The sequence below is a fragment of the Apium graveolens genome, chromosome 8 (assembly GCF_009905375.1).
Source record: "Apium graveolens cultivar Ventura chromosome 8, ASM990537v1, whole genome shotgun sequence".
NCBI classification, from domain to species: domain Eukaryota; kingdom Viridiplantae; phylum Streptophyta; class Magnoliopsida; order Apiales; family Apiaceae; genus Apium; species Apium graveolens.
Window position 1 is genome coordinate 43,676,270 of NC_133654.1, and position 12,161 is coordinate 43,688,430.

The 12,161-nt window shown below is 34.5% G+C and overlaps 1 non-coding gene across 1 annotated transcript; it reads left to right on the top strand.

Annotated features, from left to right (window-relative positions):
* The first annotated feature begins 1,006 nt into the window (after nt 1-1,006).
* On the top strand, nt 1,007-1,113 carry LOC141681251 (small nucleolar RNA R71). Its single transcript, XR_012558692.1, has one exon. It is a non-coding gene; the product is annotated as a small nucleolar RNA R71 (small nucleolar RNA).
* Nucleotides 1,114-12,161: the final 11,048 nt, after the last annotated feature.

The following is a 12,161-nucleotide window of genomic DNA, read 5'->3' on the forward strand; positions in this document are numbered from 1 at the left end:
GTATGTTGATATGAAGTTTCTTGAACACCTCCAGAAACTCCTCAAATTGCTTGTCCAACTCTTTCTTCTGCAGCCGCTTGGGAAAAGAAGGTGGAGAATAGATCTGCTTCTCCCCTGTATTACCCTCAGGAGGAGTGTGCTCAATAGTAGTCTTCCTTGGTTCCACTTCTTCATCCTGCTGTTCTACTTCTTTCTCAACCTCAACTTCTTCAGTCAACACTTGAGTTTGTTCGGGATTCACAACCTTTCCAGACCTCGAAGTGATTGCCTTAACTGCTCCTTAGCTTCGCTCTTTCCTGGCACTTTAGTGTCACTAGGTAGTGTACCAGGCTGACGATTTAGCAAGGCATTGGCAATTTTCCCAATTTGATTTTCCAAGGTCTTGATAGAAATAGCTTGACTTTTGCACATAAGCTTCAACTCCTCTAATTCAGATTTTTCATTAGCTTGTTGCAGCTGGAGTTGCTGTCTTGGTATATACTGCGGTTGCTAAAAACCAGGGGGGTTGTACTGCTTAGCTGGATATTGATGATAAGGTTGTTGAACCGCATTCTGTGTGTTGCTCTAACTGAAATTAGGATGATTGCGGTTGTTGGGATGATAGGTGGCTGGAACTAGTTGCTGCGATCGCTGGAAGTTGCTCAAAAACTGAGTTGATTCACTAAAAATTGTGCACTGATCAGTCTCGTGGGCACCAGCACAAAGCTCACATACACTAGCGATTTGATTGACTCCATAATTAGCCAAAGTGTCCACCTTCATCGTCAAATCCTTAAGTTAGGCAGCGATAGCAGTTGATGCGTCCAACTCCGGAATTCCTGCGACTTTTCCCTGAGTCAGCCTCTGGGAAGGATTCTGGTACTCATTAGCAGCCATCAATTCAATAAGTTCATAAACTTCATCGTAGCTTTTAGCCCACAAGGCTCGTCCTGATGCTGCCTCAAGCAAGGGTCTAGAAGTAGCACCCAATCCATTGTAGAAACAATTGATAATTATCCAATCAGGCATGCCATGGTTTGGGCACTTCGTTAGCATCTCCTTATATCGATCCCAAGCCTTACACAGAGATTCTCCAGTTTGCTAAGCAAACTGAGTAAGAGCATTCCTGATTGCAGCAGTCTTCGTCATAGGGAAGAATTTAGTGAGAAACTTTTGTGCAAGATCCTCCCAAGTAGTGATAGACCCTGCTGGTAGAGAGTGTAACCAACACTTATCCTTGTCCTTTAGAGAGAATGGGAAGAGTGGCAGCTTGATAGCGTCTTCAGTCACATTATTAAACTTGAAGGTGTCGCAGATCTCGATGAAATCCCTAATATGCATGTTGGGGTCTTCAGTTGGAGAACCCCCAAACTGAACTCAGTTCTGTATCATCTGAATTGTGCTTGACTTGATCTCAAAAGTGTTAGCCCAGATGGCTGGTCTGATGATGCTTGACTGAATGTCATTAATCTTAGGATGAGAATAGTCCATAAAAGCCTTCGGATTTTCCGCTTGATCATCCATCTCTAATAAAGCTGGTTCTTCGACTTTCTCTTCTTCTTCTACCTTCTTTTCTTCCTTGAAAACTTCCTTACGAACTACCACAAGTTCTTCCTCGGCTTTATCCAGTGTTCTCTTATGAGTAAGCGAAAATGTATGCATACACCCTCGCTAGAGTACCTGAAATAAAACAAGGAACAAATAAGTAATAATGTCCAAGTCAATGAACTTTAACGACCACTGATGGAAAACACATAAACTATAAATTAACACTGCAGTCCCCGGCAGCGGCGCCAAAAACTTGTTAGTCGCTAAATACGCGGTAATAATACACGCAAGTATACGTGTTCGCAAGTAGTATAGAATCTTTTCTAGTTCATTCCCACAGAGACTGTATGGGTTAACTATTTAATTCACGCACTTAAGCAACAATGTATGGTTATTATTCAATGCTAAGATGATAACAAATTGAGGTTGTTTATAACTAAGAATTACGCTAACTATTATAACTACGAGAATAAGATTGATTAAATTAATATATATGACAAACATGGGATTCTAACGTCATTAAATACTTCATTCAATAGCCTTATTGTTCTCAACCTTAGCATCCAATGGTGATGACACTAATCAGACAACACGAAACTGATAAGCGCCAACTTTCATTGCACGAGTACCATACTACCAGACATTCACAAAAGAGATTGAACCTGAATAGACACCAATTATATTGAGACCCTATATGTCTATAGAATTAGACAACGTAACGGTTTAAGCACAAGTTATCTATCTTGATTACACAGGACAAGTAAGATTGTTAAAATTACATGCGAATCATGCATAACAATAACACATGAACCTATGCTAGCATGGCAAGTTCTAAATCCTTAAATTCACTGTCGCTTCATTAAGAATTAACACACTATCTTATAAGTTCGCGACGCTCATAAGACGAATACGCACAACCAATACTAGGATATCAATCAATCACCACATACTAAGGTATCAAAATAATTTAACTAAACAAATCCATAAAGAAATCCGCTAAAACCCCACGATAATGATTAGTCCATGATCAGACTCATCATCAATGTGGGTTCTGATGAAAGCATGTTATAACAAATGTAGTCTTTATACCGAATAAATAAAACCAAGTGCAAACAAGAGTAAAGGTTCACAAGTAAGAAAACTAGCATTCAAATATAACTTAAAACAAAGATTCAAAAGTAAAAACAAGATCTTCTTCGCCTTTATTGAATCGTGCTAAAAACGGTCTTCTTACGGCTCTCCTCGCGCTCTGGTATGTCTCTCCTATGAAAACGTTCTTATTTGAATATATATAGCAGCCCTTTGTAATCTGGAAGTCTCCCCACTTAGAATCGAATTAGAATCAGGATTCTTATTTTCCGTACCGACACGGCCGCACGCTATCACAGCGGGGGCGCGCCGTCCTTCTGGGAAAAACTCAGATTTCATATTTTTCCTTGCTGCTTCGAGCCGGCTTTCCACGAGATTTTATTCCAACACCATTTTGACACCAAATTAGCACCAAAACAATGCTAATTCACCTGATTCACAGATTAATGCCTGAAATGCAAAAATACTAGAAAACACGTTAAAACACTTAACAACTTGAGTACAAATGCATCACTTCAAATCTTATTAGAGCATTATAAAGTGTCATAAATGCCACTCAACAATGACTCTCCTTGCTCCAAGGCCATAAGTGCATAATGTCCAACTTCATCATCTTCATCATTATCAGAATCATCCCAACTCTTTCCCTCTGCAATATAGGCTTTGCTTTACTTTTTCTTCAAAAGAGCTTCGTACTTTGCTTCCAATTCAAGATAAGCTTTGTCTATCTTTTCTTTCTTGGGTTTCCTGCATTCTGTAGCAAAATGGCCTAGCTCATCACAGTTATAGCACCTTATTTTTTATCTGTCAATAGATCCAGTTTTGTAGCCATTTTTGCTATCAGATGTGTACTTCCCTTTTCCTTTCCAGCTGCTGTCTTTGTTGAATGATTGTCCTTTACCCTTGAAGAATCTTGGCTTCTTTACTCTAATGTTAGAAAACTTTCTTTCCAAATAGGCCACTGACTGATCTAGCTCATCAAGTTCATCCAGGGTGTAGAACTCATCTTCTTCCAATTCCAGTATGACTTGTTCCTGTGAATCATTGTTTTTTGGCTCACTTGTTGAGACAACTGAGTTTGGGATCTTGGCTCATCATTAGAGGTCTGGATTTTATTGACAATTAGAGTACTTGAGCCCTCTATAACATGCCCTTGACTAGCTCTTAATGATTTTCTTTGAATCATTTCCAATTCATATGTTTTTAAGATTACATATAGAACTTCCAGAGTTATTCTACTCAAGTCTCTTCCTTATCTGATTGCTGAAATTTTATGTTCCAAATGATCAGGGAGTGTGAGCAAAAACTTCAAATTCACTTCTTTAGCTTCATAATATTTAGCATTCAGCTGCAAGTCATTTATCAACTTGTTAAACCTTTCAAACACATCAGTAATTCCTTGGGCTTAGCCATGAAACCCTCATACTGTGAAATTAGTGTCCTTCTTTGATTTGATTTAACTTCCCCTATTCCTTCACAAAGTATCTCTATCTTTTCCCCGATATGTTTAGCAGTGTCACAGTTGACAATGTTATTGCACATTACATTGTCAAGTGACTCAATCAAGATTAATTGCAAGCCACTATCTAGGGAGAATTTTTATTTCTCAGGCTCAGTGTATTCTGAAGGATCTTTAGGAGCATAATGAGCTGAAATGACCATATCTCCATCTGTAGATTCCTCAACTCTAACCATAGGAGTGAAATGCCCATTCTTGAGAATCTGAATATATAATGGATTGGCCATCCTAATTAACAACAACATTTTCTTCTTCCATAGAGTGTCGTTAGTCTTATCAAAAGTTGGGATTTTGATGTTACTGATTTTCTGTGTATTCATTCTTCTAAGATCTTGAATCTGTTTACTTTCAGATTTTGCTCTGATACCACTTGTTAGATAATGAATCACACACAGGGGGAGTGAATGTGTGTTTGTGTTTTTCTGCTTTTCTTGAAGTGTTTTTTATGGTGAACAAAGTAAATTAAAATCTTGTAGTAAAATGTGTTAGTACTGAATTTAGACAAATAAAACAGTGAACACAAATATTTCAAAACTCACTTAATTTTATATTAAAATTAAGAATGTTTTGCTACAAAATTTCTAGGCTCTTTGTTGATAAAGAGCTTAGCTCCTTCCTTGAGAGAATACAATATTTTTCTTATCTAAATTCTTACAACTAATAAAGTATCCAGTGTTTATTTATAGAACAGTAAACACCGGTTATTACACAACATGCATTAGCATGTACTAAGCCCTATTTTTGGATAATCAAATCTTTCTACTTCTTGCTTAGTGTATCTTTGCTAATCTTGCACGCCTGTGACTTTACTTTGCTAATTAATCTTGGCCTTTGATCTTGTACTCTTCAAGCTACTTTTGTAGACTTGTCAATCTAAATGATTAGATTGTTTTTTAATTGATAATCTTGGATATTGAACTGGTCTGCACTTTGTACTTTGAGTTTTACCTCGAGATCTCCAGTTTGGTAAATAGAGAACTTGACATCTCGATAAGTATGTTAGCTTATCGATATTTCTAATCACTCTATAGTTTTTTTGACTTATTGAAGTCTCTGAGTTCTCTATAAGAGAATTTGGCTTGTCGAGATCTCTCATGTTCATGTCTTCACTTTCATTTATCGATAACTCTTTGTTCTCTAGTGACAAGTTGGCTTATCGATAACACTGAGTTCTCTGGTGAAGAAATGACTTTTCGATATCTCCATTCTTCATGTATTCAAATTGTCTTGTCGATATCTCCATTCTTCATGTCTTCAAATTGACTTGTCGATATCTCTGAGTTCTCTAGTAGTTTTTCCTGACTTCTCGATAAGTCATTCGCAGTTCTTGAATGACTTCTCTATAACACTTAATATGTGACTTGTAGAGATCTTGACTTAAAGTCACTACAAGAAAAATTTTAATAGACATCACATATTAGACATCGGTCACTGATGCCAATGATTTCTAAAGCATAATAGATATCACCCCGCATTTATTCGATGTCTTTCTACTTTTAAGACCTCGTTTATTTGAAAACCGATGTCTTAAGATCAATTATAAAAATTGAACGTGCGCCTTCCCAATTCATTTCTCACTTTAACCAAATTTTAACTCCCTCCCTAACCATTTTTCTTTTCCCCCTTTATATTCAAATACATTAAATAAAAACTATAAACAAAAACCTCATATCATTTCTCTCTATCTCTCACAACTCTCTCTCGATTCCCTCTCTCTCTAAAATCTCACCATCAAAGACCCTAAATATGGTCTTCTACTCACCCAATTACTCACCTTTATTTTCTCGACTTTTACCTCTCAAGTACTCATCCCAATTTGATATTTTCAAACTCCGATTCGATGATTGGATAAGTTCAGTTGGTTGACTTGGCTGGATTGATCATTTTGAACTCTAATTCGGTGAGTAAATATAGTAGATTAGCATTTATAAGCATATTTGAATTTGGGATTTTTTAAATCAAAACCCTAATTTTTAAATTGGGGTTCTGCTTGTAATGTATTGTATTTGTTATAAAAATTAATTTATCAAGAACTCTAAGCATCATATCTCTTGACGTACAGGACTCAGATGATGTTAACACTCATGGTGCTTCCTCTCCAGGTTTGATTTCCTAATTTTAATGAAATAGGTGTTTGTTTGACTGCGGTGAATAGTTTTGGTTATGTATGTTAAGATAACTACAAATAATCAGCTATATAACTCTTATTATTTTGTTTGAGAGAAGCATAATATCAATGTGTTGTTCATCTGTTGCATGAATAGCCAGATATGATTGTCATGCATGACTTGTGAGTTATACATCTCTATTTTGGTCATTTTTTATTAAAAAAAGGTGTCTCAAGAAAAAAGTTAGCCAAAACAGCGCAACCACGTTACAAATTTAGAATACAAATGTTGAATGAATCCCCAAAGCAGCCGCAGGAAACAAAAAATAATGTTGATTCGTATTTTTGTATTTAGTAATGTGTGTTTTACTCTGTACAGAACCTGCTTCCTGGTTCGTGGTTATCTTCTGTAACTCCTGATTGTTATAAAGTTCATGATCCTCCCACAAAGGTAATCTTTTTTGTCATTTGGATTTAGGTAAGAAAGAGCTATGAGTTTCTTTTATGGTGTTTTGAGAAATATATGTTCCATTCAAAGGGTTAAGGATGATTGGAGTAGTCGTCCAGCGCTGATAAGGGATAACAAATTTTAATTTGCATTTAGAGGTATACCCGTCATAGATGATAAAAGTGAAGGAAATACTAAGTTAAACTTGTTTTTTTTCCTTTTTTACTTTCCAAATGATAGGTCGATGGTTAGGAAAAATGCTTTAATTTCCTTTTTCTTACAGATTATTGTAGTTGTACATACAGATGATATATTCTATACAGTTTAGTATCTTCAACTTACTTTAGAATAATCTTCAAATGCTTATGTTGTGAAAACCATTATGTGGAACTCAAATAGTGAGGTGTCATTTCATTAGGTATTCCATTGTAATATGTACACAATATAAAATATTAATAGACAATCTCTCCTTATTTAATTTTGTTTTATAATCCTGTATTAGAATTTGAATCACTCATTATTTAATTCAGGGTACGATAATGATTATGTGATATTTATTAGTCGTTGGTGATGATAATCAAATGTTAGGTAATCATATTTTATTTCTTATAGAGACACGATTCGCATAGAAGCCTGCATATTTTTGTTGCAAACGTTGTAATACATCTGTGATGTTTACTTAATATTTACTATAATTACTATATAAAGTATCTCAATCAGAATTAAATTCTTTTAAATAAATATCTATTAATTTGATGGGTTGGAAATATAGTTTAAATGATACTGATGCCACTCATCAAGTGACACGTAGGATTATTTAGGTATCATTTATCTTGTCTCAGCCTTCTATATTTATTAGTGTACGTAGTTCTGTTATCAACTTTTATAAGCTCTCATTTCTTTTTCTTTATTGTGTTTGGCTTCTAGTTCATTGGCATGCGTTGCAGTAGTTGTTTGGCATGTGTAGTAACTGTGGTTAGTGAATTAGAAATGCATGTTCATGCACATTTAAGGCCTTCTAGTTGCTTCATTTTCGGAATGCAGCTGCACGAGAATATTGTATGGAATAAGGATTTATGTAGTTCATACACGTATTTAAATATGAATTTAACTGCATGAGTTTTCCATCCTGCTTCTTCCATGATATAGTTTTCCAGACTCCAACAAGTTTATAGTAAAGTAATATATTTTTCTTTTTCGGTTTGAATTTTTAAGTGTCTTAAATGCTAAATTTTTAAGTTTCTTTTTATAACCTTATGACAAGTAAAGGCTTATGTAGATTTCAGAGATACTGTATATTTAAAATGTTGTTCACTTATGGGATCATCTTGTTTGATACGGTTAGATCTAGTCTTTTCTATTAATTTGTTTCCATAACTTTGCACCTTTTCCCAATTTATGTAAAAAAAATTTGTTACTCAACATGGTCTACATTTGAGGCAGAGTCTACAGAAAAAAGAGAGTCCAACAAATTTCTTGTGCTTATTCTCTTGTTTTCTTTTATTGTGATGGCTTTTGCCTTTGTTGCTTTAAAAGATAAAGCTGTTAGTTTATACAATTTTAGCCATGTGAAAATTGCAGAACAAGTGGTAATGTATCACCATCCACTATGTATCTTTTCCCTGATCTTCTTAACCTTTATTTTATTTAATTATTTCTATCTTTGAATCCCACATTGGGTTTTTTCTCCTCTGTCTGTTATATTGTCTTTAATTTGTAATATTTTCTATATTATTGTTATAGAAATGCATGTTTAAATTTTATATAACTACAACTTGGTGTTCACTTTACGATGTAAATGTTAAAGAAATCCGTTATCTCATATGTCACGCAGGATGCTTAAAAAGGCTTCACTCTTATCTAGGATCAGAACATGAACAATATATGGAACACTTGTACGATTTTCATACTCTGAACTGGAAATTGCAACAAACAAGTTCTCCAACTCTAATTTAATAGGAATAGGGGGAAGCAACCATGTGTACCCGGGCCTTCTCAAAGATGGAAATAAAGTTGCAATTAAACAGATGAAAGCTGAGAGAGAGATGAGTGTCGAGAATAATTTCAATGTAATAACAATTTGGTTTTAATAGAATAGGAATATGCAAGTCATATTTGTTTTAATCACTAATGTGAGAATGATAATATTTGAATATTTTTTATTAATATTGAATTCATTTTTTGTTGTTATTTTGGTCCAAAAGTAATTTGATTTTTGGATTTTGTAAGTAGTGTAATAACTAAATATACATCAGTTTTATTGTGTAAAAATTGATGTCTGCTAATAAGATATAAATCAGTTGTAAGGGCAAACTAATGTTTACAACCTATATAGACATCAGGTCAAAGTGATGTTTAATTGGCCATATAGACATCGGCTTTTCAGAATGAAATCCATGTCTAATGGGGTAAAAGACATCGGTGTATGACCCATGTCTAGAATAGACATTACCGACATCAACATCGGTTGCAAAACAACATAGATATCGGTCAGAAACCGATGACTGTGGACATTTTTCTTGTAGTGAGTATTTTTCTCAAAACATATTTATTCAACTCCAAGCTTCTTCATAATTCTTATGAGGCATGATCTTCTTGATCTTCTTCCAGATAGAATTCTTAGGCTTGATACTGTTTACTGGAAAAAGACTGAAGTCTGCTCTTGTACATTTTTACAGACTTAAATGTTACAATACAAAATACAAAACATAGATTATAATACAACTTACTTGGGGTTGTCAATTTGACTTAGTCTTGTTATTGTACAGGCATGTCTTGCACAACAATAATAAAAAATAAAATTTTGATACATAAAACATTTAACTATCGAGGAATTAGAATAGAGAGAAAACTTGCGCATACTCGCAATAACACAACTATTCCATCATTTTGTATGATAACATCACCCTTATTCTATTCAACTAATCCTTTAATTTGTTGCTTCTGGGACTGCTACAAGCCTGGTAAGAAATATTGTTCCATTACACTATTTATCCAATATCTAGTCCTGATCGCCTAGAACGACCAACATCTATAATTAAAAGATACCACTTAATCGTTTACATGATAATTACTCGGCGAACTTCTCGTCTAAAACTCTATATTGTCTATTTGTTACGTGTTGATTCTCAATGATCAGAAGGAGCTCAGGATCTGACTGTGTTTAGATGTCATCAGTATTTGATGTGTCGTCAGGATTTGATGCATCATTAGTATTTGTAGATCATCAGCATCTAAAGGCAGTCTGTTGTGAAGATTGATTATGTTCCTCATTTTGAGGGATGGATATTTGTTACGTTCTGAGTAATAGGATTTTGTATATTCAGTTAAAGATATGTATCATTTTTTATTAGTTATTGATAATGCATATCTTAGATTGATTTATAGCAGTTGTGTATTATATAAACACAATTTAGGTCATCACATAGTGATTAACTCAAGTATTGTACGATCTAGAAGCTCTCAAGAACATCAATATTTCTTGAGAGAGTTTGTAACAGTTTTTATCATAAATATAAAGAACTGTTATATTTTTATACTTGTTCGAAACATTTATACAATTGTATCCAACTCCCCTTAAATAATTATTTTACTACTAGGAAACAATTGGTATCAAAGCGAACTGATAAATTTAGAATTAGAAGCGATCTAAACATGTCTCTGAACAAGTATGAAAGTATTAAAATCCCCATTCTGAAAAAGGCTGAATATCCTACATGGAAGGTGAAGATGCTCATGCACCTGGAAGCTACAGTTCCAGACTACCTCGACGTAATCAATGATGGACCCTACATTCCAACAAAACTGGTGCCTGCAACTTCTACTATTGCTGAACACCTTCAGTTGAAGGAAAAGAGTGAGTGGACACCAGAAGAAAAAGTTGATGTACTGAAGGATGCAAAGGTAAGAAACATTTTGCATAACAGTCTTGATTCTGTGATGTCAAACAGGATTATAGCCTACAAGACTGCCAAGGAGATCTGGGATGCCCTTGAAACTCAATGTCAAGGAACAATGGCCATTAAGAAGAACAGAAAGGCTGTTTTAATTCAAGAATATGAACATTTTGAGGCCAAACCTGATAAAAGTCTCCGACATCTATGACAGGTTTTTCACCCTGCTCAATAATCTATTCTTGGTGGGAAAGGTGTATGCATGTGCTTGTTCTTAATTGTAGCCTGTTAATCTCTAAACATGTATCTTTTGATGATTCTTGAGATTAAAATTGTGGTTTTCTGATAAGCTTGAGTTGTTTTGACAAATACTGATGAATTTGAATCGTCAAATCCTGACGTTGTCAAATCCTGACAGATAAGAGGTTCCAAATACTAACGACAGGTCAGCATGTTTTCATTTAGAATATTATTGAAAATTGATTTCTGAATTGTTTAGTGGTGCAAATTGAATTTCTTATTTAATTATTGTTTAATAGTGGATAAATTGTTGAACAAATTCACACAATAATTTATTGAAAGAGTTGTGCGTATTTTGTTGCTAATTCCGCACATTACTCCACTATCCACTCCTATTATTCAGTAATTACCCTCTCTCAGAAGTCTAACTCACTAAGCTTCCTTCTTCGTGTGTGTTACATACAACTAAGCTTTGCAAACTTATATTTGCTCAAGAACTTCTGTGACACAAATCATCATACACACAGCCTCACTATTCACATCTAACAAATATTTTTCCTTAACGCCTACAAACATCATGTCATCTTCTGAGATTTCACCTTTCTTCAGCAAAACCACTATTATTCATGGCATCACTTTTGGAACCAATAACTACTTGGCTCCTCTTACACATCAGCAGTTTCCCCAATCTTTTCATGATATATATGATTTCTTACTCCAATGTCCAATTGGGTATGCTCTCACAAATCCTACTAATGTATCATACATGGCTGTAATACAGGTATGGAATACAACTCTAGTTAATGAAACAAATACTGCTATCTTTTTTGAATATAAGGGACACAGGTATGAGGTTGATGTTGATGTTCTGGTTCAAGCATTGAGATTGCCTGCTTGTGATGGTGCTCCTGATAATTATGCAACTGAGCAGTTGTTTAATATGCTCAGAACCCCGAGCTATAAAGGTGAAATCACAAAAATTGGCAAATTGAAAAGGACAAAATTGCAGAGAGAATGGAATTTCTTCTTTGACTGCATCAACAAATGTTTCTTGGATAAGAAAACAAATTTTGATGCTCTTCCGTCTACTTCTCTGAAAATTGGGTACTCTCTTCTCTACTCTGGTAATTTTGACTATTGTAATACCATTCTTAAATTTATAATTGCTAGGAGAATATTTACATCAGGCGTAATAGGGTATGCTAGATTTCTTTTGTAATATCCGGGATATCGCGTGTAATTATTTTTATCAATAAATGATTTTTATTTGATTATTATGTGATTTTTGGTGAATTATCGGATGATCGGTGTGGAAATGTGGATGCTTATATGTGGTAA